Here is a 15,000-nt window from a genome sequence, read left to right on the forward strand (position 1 = left end):
CAATACCACCTCGTGACGGGAAACATTGCTTTAAACCGAACGGCATCTCTGCGCGTGAACTTGCAACTTGCACCCCAACTTGTTACATCTGGTCGAACGGGTGCGCACGACGGGACACATTGCACGGTTCAGCGATCTCTCTGCACTAGTGGAAGAACTCCACCGTGATACGGGAGACTTTGCTACAGCGGCTTCTCTGCACTGCTGGGCTACCACCTTGTGACGGGAGACATTGCTAGCGGTCACTCTGCACTAGTGGAAGAACTCCACCGTGATACGGGAGACATTGCTAACGGTCACTCTGCACAGGTGCCAATACCACCTCGTGACGGGAAACATTGCTTTAAACCGAACGGCATCTCTGCGCGCATACACCCCAACAACACTAGACGAACATTGTCTTTGGCTACTCCGATCGGTATACATGATTATGACGGATACATTGAATGGCTATAGTGGGTTGGGTTGAAATTACCGCGGCTGCATTTTTGTTAAAACTGTAAACCGTACGGTGTCCTTCTAACAGGCGGATACCTTTGTACGGCTACAGAGTTGAATTACCCGGCTGCGTTTTGACCACTATAGTCCAATCGGTACTCTGCACTCTCATGTATACTAATGTTTCACTTGGATACACCCCACTGTTTTGTCCTACGGGCGTGTAAGCTCTCCACGACGGGATGCATTGATTGGTTCAGCGATCTTTCTGCACTTCGTGGATCTACTCCTTCGATGTGTCGGGAAACATTGCTAGCGGTCACTCTGCACTAGTGGAAGAACCCCACCGTGATACGGGAGACATTGCTAACGGTTACTCTGCACCTCGTCGAGTTACCACCGTGTGTCGGAAGACTTTGCTCATGAGTCTCTCTGCACTGCGTAAGCTACCGCCGTGTGTCGGGAAGCATTGCTAGCGGTCACTCTGCACTAGTGGAATGATACCACCGTGATACGGGAGACATTGCTAACGGCTACTCTGCACTTCGCGGACCTGCTTACTCTGTGACGGGAGACTTGCTAGCGGCTTCTCTGCACTACTGGGCTACCACCTTGTGACGGGAGACATTGCTAGCGGTCACTCTGCACTAGTGGTAGAACACCACCGTGATACGGGAGACATTGCTAACGGTCACTCTGCACAGGTGCCAATACCACCTTGTGACGGGAAACATTGCTAGAAACCGATCGGCATCTCTGCGCGATTACTTGAACACACCCCCAACTTAGTCAACTGTTAAACTTTTTCGTAATCACGGCGGGACACATTGCTCGAGCTCTAACGGACCTCTGCACGCATGAAACATGGTGGCGGGAATCATTGCTAGAACCGAACGGCGCCTCTGCGCGATGTACAAGCTCAACAGGAACCTCGTATCGGCTGCCGAGCCGGAGCTCGAACAACTTGGACTATCACCTCTAATTATATCAACTCACACCTCCCCCGAGGGTTCCGCAGAATTGCTTCTGGGTCCCCTTATCGTTAATTGCGATTCGTGTTTGCATTACACTACATTGAGCTATTCCAACTTGTTTATCCGCATGGCGAACATTTGCTGCATAGAACATTTAAGTTCCACTTTGCTCTCCCCTACGTGGGTCTGAGCTTCGCTCTCAGGGAAAGTTATGCCACATTTGGTAAGGGAAACCCGGTTTCATCACGCTATTTTACCTGCACCATGACCCCAGACACATTTGTTCAATGGATTAGATCCAAGGAACGCCGACAAACCATGCACCACTACCCTTAATAGCTCATCGAGCTTAGCGTGAATCCTTCGAGTTTCCCTAAAAAGTTCGATTGGTCTTGCAGTGTTTAAAGACAACGCGGCTTAGTTTCAAGCATGCATTTAATATACGCTTACGAAAACCTCTTAAACTGTTACGACTTTTATGCTTGAAACCATCACGACGAAGTCTTAGGGTCCGTAGACCCGTGATGTACCGCTCCAGGGAGCTTTTTGAAAGGTTGGGTAGGTCCTTTCAGGGTCCGTAGACCCTCTACGCTGCCAGTTCTCAGCGTAAGAGTACAGCAAACTAGCCAGCTACTGTCTCTTCATGGGTCCGAAGACCCAAAAATATATTTGCTACTGACCACCTTAAGCAATGCTGGGGTGTCTGTAATTTTCGAGATTTTGTCCCCGGGACACCTAGTCCGGGGCATAAGCCGTGTACTACAAGGCCTAATTTTACTCTAATATACGCATATCAACTCGAATTCATAGGTTAAGATCATCGGCAGACACCACCAGACACCACTTTTGCTTCATAAGTTCGGACTATGGTCATACGACGAACTAAATCGGGGAGGGGACGTATGACCCAAATGGGGGCCGAAATGACCCACCGACACCTCAAACCATGCTCCTACGACAAAATAGAGGTAAAAACTACGATTTGGTGAAATTTTCATTTTTGACCTCGGAGCAAGGTACCCTCCCTATAGTAGGCAATGAACAAATGATCATGTTCCCAGGAGGGCAAAAGTTGGGAACTCGAGAGGAAAGCGCTAATGGCGCGCCTTACCTAGGGGCCCGTAGAGTAAAAAGGGTACCCCCAAAAAAGTTGTTGTTTGACGTTCTGGTTTCACTTTTCATCATCTAAAATGCGTTTTCTACACGTTTTCAGTGATTTTGGCGAAAAAAAATTTTTTGACTACTCGAGCTCTCCGGCCCGTTCGGTGACCATTTTTTGACAAAAGCTAGGGAGCTGCCCCTAGGTTTGGGGTGTCACAAAATTTTGAAAAGTGGTCAAAAAACCACTATCCGGAATCGGATGTAGAATCATTAGACGAACTTAAAATTGTTCTACGACCCATGTCTGCGACGTTTAGTTTTCGAGTTATGGCCCGCCGTAGGTCTGACGGAGAACTTTTGCTAAGCGCACTTTGATGTTTGTATGAAAAAGTACCCTATCTAGGGACGCGTAGAGCAAATTGGTACCCCCGGGCATGTTGTCGGTTGACTTTCTGGTTGCACTTTTCATCATCTAGGGTGTGTTTCTGACACGTTTTGAGGGTTTTTAGCGAAAAAAATTTTTTTGACTACTCGAGCTCTCCGGCCCGTTCGGTGCACTTTTTTGCAAAAAGCTAGGGAGCTGTCCCTAGGTTCGGGGTGTCACAAAATGATGAAAAGTGGTCAAAAAACCACTATCCAGAATCGGATAGAGAATGATTAGACGAGCTTAAAATTGTTCTACGACCCATGTCTGCGACGTTTAGTATTCGAGTTATGGCCCGCCGTAGGTCTGACCGAGCAATTTTTGTTCCGCGCACTTTGTGCACCGTGCACATTGATGTTTGTATGAAAAAGTACCCTACCTAGGGACGCGTAGAGCAAATTGGTACCCCCGGGCATGTTGTCGGTTGACTTTCTGGTTGCACTTTTCATCATCTAGGGTGTGTTTCTGACACGTTTTGAGGGTTTTTAGCGAAAAAAATTTTTTTGACTACTCGAGCTCTCCGGCCCGTTCGGTGCACTTTTTTGCAAAAAGCTAGGGAGCTGTCCCTAGGTTCGGGGTGTCACAAAATGATGAAAAGTGGTCAAAAAACCACTATCCAGAATCGGATAGAGAATGATTAGACGAGCTTAAAATTGTTCTACGACCCATGTCTGCGACGTTTAGTATTCGAGTTATGGCCCGCCGTAGGTCTGACCGAGCAATTTTTGTTCCGCGCACTTTGTGCACCGTGCACATTGATGTTTGTATGAAAAAGTACCCTACCTAGGGACGCGTAGAGCAAATTGGTACCCCCGGGCATGTTGTCGGTTGACTTTCTGGTTGCACTTTTCATCATCTAGGGTGTGTTTCTGACACGTTTTGAGGGTTTTTAGCGAAAAAAATTTTTTTGACTACTCGAGCTCTCCGGCCCGTTCGGTGCACTTTTTTGCAAAAAGCTAGGGAGCTGTCCCTAGGTTCGGGGTGTCACAAAATGATGAAAAGTGGTCAAAAAACCACTATCCAGAATCGGATAGAGAATGATTAGACGAGCTTAAAATTGTTCTACGACCCATGTCTGCGACGTTTAGTATTCGAGTTATGGCCCGCCGTAGGTCTGACCGAGCAATTTTTGTTCCGCGCACTTTGTGCACCGTGCACATTGATGTTTGTATGAAAAAGTACCCTACCTAGGGACGCGTAGAGCAAATTGGTACCCCCGGGCATGTTGTCGGTTGACTTTCTGGTTGCACTTTTCATCATCTAGGGTGTGTTTCTGACACGTTTTGAGGGTTTTTAGCGAAAAAAATTTTTTTGACTACTCGAGCTCTCCGGCCCGTTCGGTGCACTTTTTTGCAAAAAGCTAGGGAGCTGTCCCTAGGTTCGGGGTGTCACAAAATGATGAAAAGTGGTCAAAAAACCACTATCCAGAATCGGATAGAGAATGATTAGACGAGCTTAAAATTGTTCTACGACCCATGTCTGCGACGTTTAGTATTCGAGTTATGGCCCGCCGTAGGTCTGACCGAGCAATTTTTGTTCCGCGCACTTTGTGCACCGTGCACATTGATGTTTGTATGAAAAAGTACCCTACCTAGGGACGCGTAGAGCAAATTGGTACCCCCGGGCATGTTGTCGGTTGACTTTCTGGTTGCACTTTTCATCATCTAGGGTGTGTTTCTGACACGTTTTGAGGGTTTTTAGCGAAAAAAATTTTTTTGACTACTCGAGCTCTCCGGCCCGTTCGGTGCACTTTTTTGCAAAAAGCTAGGGAGCTGTCCCTAGGTTCGGGGTGTCACAAAATGATGAAAAGTGGTCAAAAAACCACTATCCAGAATCGGATAGAGAATGATTAGACGAGCTTAAAATTGTTCTACGACCCATGTCTGCGACGTTTAGTATTCGAGTTATGGCCCGCCGTAGGTCTGACCGAGCAATTTTTGTTCCGCGCACTTTGTGCACCGTGCACATTGATGTTTGTATGAAAAAGTACCCTACCTAGGGACGCGTAGAGCAAATTGGTACCCCCGGGCATGTTGTCGGTTGACTTTCTGGTTGCACTTTTCATCATCTAGGGTGTGTTTCTGACACGTTTTGAGGGTTTTTAGCGAAAAAAATTTTTTTGACTACTCGAGCTCTCCGGCCCGTTCGGTGCACTTTTTTGCAAAAAGCTAGGGAGCTGTCCCTAGGTTCGGGGTGTCACAAAATGATGAAAAGTGGTCAAAAAACCACTATCCAGAATCGGATAGAGAATGATTAGACGAGCTTAAAATTGTTCTACGACCCATGTCTGCGACGTTTAGTATTCGAGTTATGGCCCGCCGTAGGTCTGACCGAGCAATTTTTGTTCCGCGCACTTTGTGCACCGTGCACATTGATGTTTGTATGAAAAAGTACCCTACCTAGGGACGCGTAGAGCAAATTGGTACCCCCGGGCATGTTGTCGGTTGACTTTCTGGTTGCACTTTTCATCATCTAGGGTGTGTTTCTGACACGTTTTGAGGGTTTTTAGCGAAAAAAATTTTTTGACTACTCGAGCTCTCCGGCCCGTTCGGTGCACTTTTTTGCAAAAAGCTAGGGAGCTGTCCCTAGGTTCGGGGTGTCACAAAATGATGAAAAGTGGTCAAAAAACCACTATCCAGAATCGGATAGAGAATGATTAGACGAGCTTAAAATTGTTCTACGACCCATGTCTGCGACGTTTAGTATTCGAGTTATGGCCCGCCGTAGGTCTGACCGAGCAATTTTTGTTCCGCGCACTTTGTGCACCGTGCACATTGATGTTTGTATGAAAAAGTACCCTACCTAGGGACGCGTAGAGCAAATTGGTACCCCCGGGCATGTTGTCGGTTGACTTTCTGGTTGCACTTTTCATCATCTAGGGTGTGTTTCTGACACGTTTTGAGGGTTTTTAGCGAAAAAAATTTTTTTGACTACTCGAGCTCTCCGGCCCGTTCGGTGCACTTTTTTGCAAAAAGCTAGGGAGCTGTCCCTAGGTTCGGGGTGTCACAAAATGATGAAAAGTGGTCAAAAAACCACTATCCAGAATCGGATAGAGAATGATTAGACGAGCTTAAAATTGTTCTACGACCCATGTCTGCGACGTTTAGTATTCGAGTTATGGCCCGCCGTAGGTCTGACCGAGCAATGTTTGTTCCGCGCACTTTGTGCACCGTGCACATTGATGTTTGTATGAAAAAGTACCCTACCTAGGGACGCGTAGAGCAAATTGGTACCCCCGGGCATGTTGTCGGTTGACTTTCTGGTTGCACTTTTCATCATCTAGGGTGTGTTTCTGACACGTTTTGAGGGTTTTTAGCGAAAAAAATTTTTTTGACTACTCGAGCTCTCCGGCCCGTTCGGTGCACTTTTTTGCAAAAAGCTAGGGAGCTGTCCCTAGGTTCGGGGTGTCACAAAATGATGAAAAGTGGTCAAAAAACCACTATCCAGAATCGGATAGAGAATGATTAGACGAGCTTAAAATTGTTCTACGACCCATGTCTGCGACGTTTAGTATTCGAGTTATGGCCCGCCGTAGGTCTGACCGAGCAATTTTTGTTCCGCGCACTTTGTGCACCGTGCACATTGATGTTTGTATGAAAAAGTACCCTACCTAGGGACGCGTAGAGCAAATTGGTACCCCCGGGCATGTTGTCGGTTGACTTTCTGGTTGCACTTTTCATCATCTAGGGTGTGTTTCTGACACGTTTTGAGGGTTTTTAGCGAAAAAAATTTTTTTGACTACTCGAGCTCTCCGGCCCGTTCGGTGCACTTTTTTGCAAAAAGCTAGGGAGCTGTCCCTAGGTTCGGGGTGTCACAAAATGATGAAAAGTGGTCAAAAAACCACTATCCAGAATCGGATAGAGAATGATTAGACGAGCTTAAAATTGTTCTACGACCCATGTCTGCGACGTTTAGTATTCGAGTTATGGCCCGCCGTAGGTCTGACCGAGCAATTTTTGTTCCGCGCACTTTGTGCACCGTGCACATTGATGTTTGTATGAAAAAGTACCCTACCTAGGGACGCGTAGAGCAAATTGGTACCCCCGGGCATGTTGTCGGTTGACTTTCTGGTTGCACTTTTCATCATCTAGGGTGTGTTTCTGACACGTTTTGAGGGTTTTTAGCGAAAAAAATTTTTTTGACTACTCGAGCTCTCCGGCCCGTTCGGTGCACTTTTTTGCAAAAAGCTAGGGAGCTGTCCCTAGGTTCGGGGTGTCACAAAATGATGAAAAGTGGTCAAAAAACCACTATCCAGAATCGGATAGAGAATGATTAGACGAGCTTAAAATTGTTCTACGACCCATGTCTGCGACGTTTAGTATTCGAGTTATGGCCCGCCGTAGGTCTGACCGAGCAATTTTGTACTGAAATGTATGGCGGACATATTATTTCTCAAACAACATTGCCTTGTATCGTGTCCTACTTGGTCGGCACGGTAAGTATCGACTATAACAAGATTAAATGGATTGATTGATAACATTTTAAGCACATTTCCTAAGCCGTGCTCCAAAATTGTGTACCGATCAGGGAAAGTACACTACGTACGCGTTCATGGATGTCCATGTTGGTACAAGTTGCCGGTCAGGATAGCCGTGCACCAAAATTGTGTACCGATCAGGGAAAGTACAACACGGAGGGCGCAGCCCGAGCGTACGCGTTCATGGATGTCCATGTTGGTACACATGCACCAAAATTGTGTACCGATCAGGGAAAGTACACTACGTACGCGTTCATGGATGTCCATGTTGGTACAAGTTGCCGGTCAGGATAGCCGTGCACCAAAATTGTGTACCGATCAGGGAAAGTACAACACGGAGGGCGCAGCCCGAGCGTACGCGTTCATGGATGTCCATGTTGGTACACATGCACCAAAATTGTGTACCGATCAGGGAAAGTACACTACGTACGCGTTCATGGATGTCCATGTTGGTACAAGTTGCCGGTCAGGATAGCCGTGCACCAAAATTGTGTACCGATCAGGGAAAGTACAACACGGAGGGCGCAGCCCGAGCGTACGCGTTCATGGATGTCCATGTTGGTACACATGCACCAAAATTGTGTACCGATCAGGGAAAGTACACTACGTACGCGTTCATGGATGTCCATGTTGGTACAAGTTGCCGGTCAGGATAGCCGTGCACCAAAATTGTGTACCGATCAGGGAAAGTACAACACGGAGGGCGCAGCCCGAGCGTACGCGTTCATGGATGTCCATGTTGGTACACATGCACCAAAATTGTGTACCGATCAGGGAAAGTACACTACGTACGCGTTCATGGATGTCCATGTTGGTACAAGTTGCCGGTCAGGATAGCCGTGCACCAAAATTGTGTACCGATCAGGGAAAGTACAACACGGAGGGCGCAGCCCGAGCGTACGCGTTCATGGATGTCCATGTTGGTACACATGCACCAAAATTGTGTACCGATCAGGGAAAGTACACTACGTACGCGTTCATGGATGTCCATGTTGGTACAAGTTGCCGGTCAGGATAGCCGTGCACCAAAATTGTGTACCGATCAGGGAAAGTACAACACGGAGGGCGCAGCCCGAGCGTACGCGTTCATGGATGTCCATGTTGGTACACATGCACCAAAATTGTGTACCGATCAGGGAAAGTACACTACGTACGCGTTCATGGATGTCCATGTTGGTACAAGTTGCCGGTCAGGATAGCCGTGCACCAAAATTGTGTACCGATCAGGGAAAGTACAACACGGAGGGCGCAGCCCGAGCGTACGCGTTCATGGATGTCCATGTTGGTACACATGCACCAAAATTGTGTACCGATCAGGGAAAGTACACTACGTACGCGTTCATGGATGTCCATGTTGGTACAAGTTGCCGGTCAGGATAGCCGTGCACCAAAATTGTGTACCGATCAGGGAAAGTACAACACGGAGGGCGCAGCCCGAGCGTACGCGTTCATGGATGTCCATGTTGGTACACATGCACCAAAATTGTGTACCGATCAGGGAAAGTACACTACGTACGCGTTCATGGATGTCCATGTTGGTACAAGTTGCCGGTCAGGATAGCCGTGCACCAAAATTGTGTACCGATCAGGGAAAGTACAACACGGAGGGCGCAGCCCGAGCGTACGCGTTCATGGATGTCCATGTTGGTACACATGCACCAAAATTGTGTACCGATCAGGGAAAGTACACTACGTACGCGTTCATGGATGTCCATGTTGGTACAAGTTGCCGGTCAGGATAGCCGTGCACCAAAATTGTGTACCGATCAGGGAAAGTACAACACGGAGGGCGCAGCCCGAGCGTACGCGTTCATGGATGTCCATGTTGGTACACATGCACCAAAATTGTGTACCGATCAGGGAAAGTACACTACGTACGCGTTCATGGATGTCCATGTTGGTACAAGTTGCCGGTCAGGATAGCCGTGCACCAAAATTGTGTACCGATCAGGGAAAGTACAACACGGAGGGCGCAGCCCGAGCGTACGCGTTCATGGATGTCCATGTTGGTACAATCTACATGTACGTACCTAGTTTTTGTGTCAAAAGTTGCAATAAAGTGCTTGTATGCTTAAAATGCTTATCTCAACCGGTCACCTTTTGGCCTGCCCTTTTATAGACAGAAACCTAGAAAGATACTCGCGATTTTTGTGTTTTTCCATTCGCCCGGGACGACGAAATGAGCTCTGTGCACATCGTGCCGAAAACTGTCTTCTCCACCTTTGTTTTTGTCCGTCTGATCATAAAATCACCCTTATTTGTGTACCATTTGGAGTGCGCAGCCCAAACGTACGCGTTAATGTTAATGTTTGTATACACTACATGTATGTTCCTAGGATTTGGTAATTGAGTCAAACACACAATTCCCCGACCGTCGCGGACACCATTCTTGGACAGAAGTCCTAGTACGTAGAGTACTTTCCCTAGGTATGTGCCCGTTCGTGACTATCGTTGCGTGCATACGGACACGCTTGGGTATGTTTACCATACAAGGTTTACTAGGGAAACCAGGAAGGAATTCTAGGCACACGTTTTGTTCCATCCACAGTAACTTTCGTTCTCTTAAGGTAGCTATTTAACTTGTTTGCCATGATAAGTAACCTGCTTCCCCGACCGTCGCGGACACCATTCTTGGACAGAAGTCCTAGTACGTAGAGTACTTTCCCTAGGTATGTGCCCGTTCGTGACTATCGTTGCGTGCATACGGACACGCTTGGGTATGTTTACCATACAAGGTTTACTAGGGAAACCTGCTTGCTCGACCATTGCCCTCCCGTCGCGGACACCATTCTTGGACAGAAGTCCTAGTACGTAGAGTACTTTCCCTAGGTATGTGCCCGTTCGTGACTATCGTTGCGTGCATACGGACACGCTTGGGTATGTTTACCATACAAGGTTTACTAGGGAAACCTGCTTGCTCGACCATTGCCCTCCCGTCGCGGACACCATTCTTGGACAGAAGTCCTAGTACGTAGAGTACTTTCCCTAGGTATGTGCCCGTTCGTGACTATCGTTGCGTGCATACGGACACGCTTGGGTATGTTTACCATACAAGGTTTACTAGGGAAACCTGCTTGCTCGACCATTGCCCTCCCGTCGCGGACACCATTCTTGGACAGAAGTCCTAGTACGTAGAGTACTTTCCCTAGGTATGTGCCCGTTCGTGACTATCGTTGCGTGCATACGGACACGCTTGGGTATGTTTACCATACAAGGTTTACTAGGGAAACCTGCTTGCTCGACCATTGCCCTCCCGTCGCGGACACCATTCTTGGACAGAAGTCCTAGTACGTAGAGTACTTTCCCTAGGTATGTGCCCGTTCGTGACTATCGTTGCGTGCATACGGACACGCTTGGGTATGTTTACCATACAAGGTTTACTAGGGAAACCAGGAAGGAATTCTAGGCACACGTTTTGTTCCATCCACAGTAACTTTCGTTCTCTTAAGGTAGCTATTTAACTTGTTTGCCATGATAAGTAACCTGCTTCCCCGACCGTCGCGGACACCATTCTTGGACAGAAGTCCTAGTACGTAGAGTACTTTCCCTAGGTATGTGCCCGTTCGTGACTATCGTTGCGTGCATACGGACACGCTTGGGTATGTTTACCATACAAGGTTTACTAGGGAAACCTGCTTGCTCGACCATTGCCCTCCCGTCGCGGACACCATTCTTGGACAGAAGTCCTAGTACGTAGAGTACTTTCCCTAGGTATGTGCCCGTTCGTGACTATCGTTGCGTGCATACGGACACGCTTGGGTATGTTTACCATACAAGGTTTACTAGGGAAACCTGCTTGCTCGACCATTGCCCTCCCGTCGCGGACACCATTCTTGGACAGAAGTCCTAGTACGTAGAGTACTTTCCCTAGGTATGTGCCCGTTCGTGACTATCGTTGCGTGCATACGGACACGCTTGGGTATGTTTACCATACAAGGTTTACTAGGGAAACCTGCTTGCTCGACCATTGCCCTCCCGTCGCGGACACCATTCTTGGACAGAAGTCCTAGTACGTAGAGTACTTTCCCTAGGTATGTGCCCGTTCGTGACTATCGTTGCGTGCATACGGACACGCTTGGGTATGTTTACCATACAAGGTTTACTAGGGAAACCTGCTTGCTCGACCATTGCCCTCCCGTCGCGGACACCATTCTTGGACAGAAGTCCTAGTACGTAGAGTACTTTCCCTAGGTATGTGCCCGTTCGTGACTATCGTTGCGTGCATACGGACACGCTTGGGTATGTTTACCATACAAGGTTTACTAGGGAAACCTGCTTGCTCGACCATTGCCCTCCCGTCGCGGACACCATTCTTGGACAGAAGTCCTAGTACGTAGAGTACTTTCCCTAGGTATGTGCCCGTTCGTGACTATCGTTGCGTGCATACGGACACGCTTGGGTATGTTTACCATACAAGGTTTACTAGGGAAACCTGCTTGCTCGACCATTGCCCTCCCGTCGCGGACACCATTCTTGGACAGAAGTCCTAGTACGTAGAGTACTTTCCCTAGGTATGTGCCCGTTCGTGACTATCGTTGCGTGCATACGGACACGCTTGGGTATGTTTACCATACAAGGTTTACTAGGGAAACCAGGAAGGAATTCTAGGCACACGTTTTGTTCCATCCACAGTAACTTTCGTTCTCTTAAGGTAGCTATTTAACTTGTTTGCCATGATAAGTAACCTGCTTCCCCGACCGTCGCGGACACCATTCTTGGACAGAAGTCCTAGTACGTAGAGTACTTTCCCTAGGTATGTGCCCGTTCGTGACTATCGTTGCGTGCATACGGACACGCTTGGGTATGTTTACCATACAAGGTTTACTAGGGAAACCTGCTTGCTCGACCATTGCCCTCCCGTCGCGGACACCATTCTTGGACAGAAGTCCTAGTACGTAGAGTACTTTCCCTAGGTATGTGCCCGTTCGTGACTATCGTTGCGTGCATACGGACACGCTTGGGTATGTTTACCATACAAGGTTTACTAGGGAAACCTGCTTGCTCGACCATTGCCCTCCCGTCGCGGACACCATTCTTGGACAGAAGTCCTAGTACGTAGAGTACTTTCCCTAGGTATGTGCCCGTTCGTGACTATCGTTGCGTGCATACGGACACGCTTGGGTATGTTTACCATACAAGGTTTACTAGGGAAACCTGCTTGCTCGACCATTGCCCTCCCGTCGCGGACACCATTCTTGGACAGAAGTCCTAGTACGTAGAGTACTTTCCCTAGGTATGTGCCCGTTCGTGACTATCGTTGCGTGCATACGGACACGCTTGGGTATGTTTACCATACAAGGTTTACTAGGGAAACCTGCTTGCTCGACCATTGCCCTCCCGTCGCGGACACCATTCTTGGACAGAAGTCCTAGTACGTAGAGTACTTTCCCTAGGTATGTGCCCGTTCGTGACTATCGTTGCGTGCATACGGACACGCTTGGGTATGTTTACCATACAAGGTTTACTAGGGAAACCTGCTTGCTCGACCATTGCCCTCCCGTCGCGGACACCATTCTTGGACAGAAGTCCTAGTACGTAGAGTACTTTCCCTAGGTATGTGCCCGTTCGTGACTATCGTTGCGTGCATACGGACACGCTTGGGTATGTTTACCATACAAGGTTTACTAGGGAAACCTGCTTGCTCGACCATTGCCCTCCCGTCGCGGACACCATTCTTGGACAGAAGTCCTAGTACGTAGAGTACTTTCCCTAGGTATGTGCCCGTTCGTGACTATCGTTGCGTGCATACGGACACGCTTGGGTATGTTTACCATACAAGGTTTACTAGGGAAACCTGCTTGCTCGACCATTGCCCTCCCGTCGCGGACACCATTCTTGGACAGAAGTCCTAGTACGTAGAGTACTTTCCCTAGGTATGTGCCCGTTCGTGACTATCGTTGCGTGCATACGGACACGCTTGGGTATGTTTACCATACAAGGTTTACTAGGGAAACCTGCTTGCTCGACCATTGCCCTCCCGTCGCGGACACCATTCTTGGACAGAAGTCCTAGTACGTAGAGTACTTTCCCTAGGTATGTGCCCGTTCGTGACTATCGTTGCGTGCATACGGACACGCTTGGGTATGTTTACCATACAAGGTTTACTAGGGAAACCTGCTTGCTCGACCATTGCCCTCCCGTCGCGGACACCATTCTTGGACAGAAGTCCTAGTACGTAGAGTACTTTCCCTAGGTATGTGCCCGTTCGTGACTATCGTTGCGTGCATACGGACACGCTTGGGTATGTTTACCATACAAGGTTTACTAGGGAAACCTGCTTGCTCGACCATTGCCCTCCCGTCGCGGACACCATTCTTGGACAGAAGTCCTAGTACGTAGAGTACTTTCCCTAGGTATGTGCCCGTTCGTGACTATCGTTGCGTGCATACGGACACGCTTGGGTATGTTTACCATACAAGGTTTACTAGGGAAACCTGCTTGCTCGACCATTGCCCTCCCGTCGCGGACACCATTCTTGGACAGAAGTCCTAGTACGTAGAGTACTTTCCCTAGGTATGTGCCCGTTCGTGACTATCGTTGCGTGCATACGGACACGCTTGGGTATGTTTACCATACAAGGTTTACTAGGGAAACCTGCTTGCTCGACCATTGCCCTCCCGTCGCGGACACCATTCTTGGACAGAAGTCCTAGTACGTAGAGTACTTTCCCTAGGTATGTGCCCGTTCGTGACTATCGTTGCGTGCATACGGACACGCTTGGGTATGTTTACCATACAAGGTTTACTAGGGAAACCTGCTTGCTCGACCATTGCCCTCCCGTCGCGGACACCATTCTTGGACAGAAGTCCTAGTACGTAGAGTACTTTCCCTAGGTATGTGCCCGTTCGTGACTATCGTTGCGTGCATACGGACACGCTTGGGTATGTTTACCATACAAGGTTTACTAGGGAAACCTGCTTGCTCGACCATTGCCCTCCCGTCGCGGACACCATTCTTGGACAGAAGTCCTAGTACGTAGCGTTCTTTATTGTACTTGATCAGTTTGTATTGCCTTCGCTTTGTTCCATCGACACTTGCTACTGCTCACTAAGGGGTTTTTGTTTGTGATGTGTACGATAAGCCACCGTCTATCCTATCCGGCACTTTATCAACACTTTTCACCCAAGTCATAGGAACGTAGTGTACTTTCCCTGATCGGTACACAATTTTGGTGCACGGCTATCCTGACCGGCAACTTGTACCAACATGGACATCCATGAACGCGTACGCTCGGGCTGCGCCCTCCGTGTTGTACTTTCCCTGATCGGTACACAATTTTGGTGCACGGCTATCCTGACCGGCAACTTGTACCAACATGGACATCCATGAACGCGTACGCTCGGGCTGCGCCCTCCGTGTTGTACTTTCCCTGATCGGTACACAATTTTGGTGCACGGCTATCCTGACCGGCAACTTGTACCAACATGGACATCCATGAACGCGTACGCTCGGGCTGCGCCCTCCGTGTTGTACTTTCCCTGATCGGTACACAATTTTGGTGCACGGCTATCCTGACCGGCAACTTGTACCAACATGGACATCCATGAACGCGTACGCTCGGGCTGCGCCCTCCGTGTTGTACTTTC

This window comes from Anopheles merus, unplaced genomic scaffold (genome assembly GCF_017562075.2).
Source record: "Anopheles merus strain MAF unplaced genomic scaffold, AmerM5.1 LNR4000029, whole genome shotgun sequence".
NCBI classification, from domain to species: domain Eukaryota; kingdom Metazoa; phylum Arthropoda; class Insecta; order Diptera; family Culicidae; genus Anopheles; species Anopheles merus.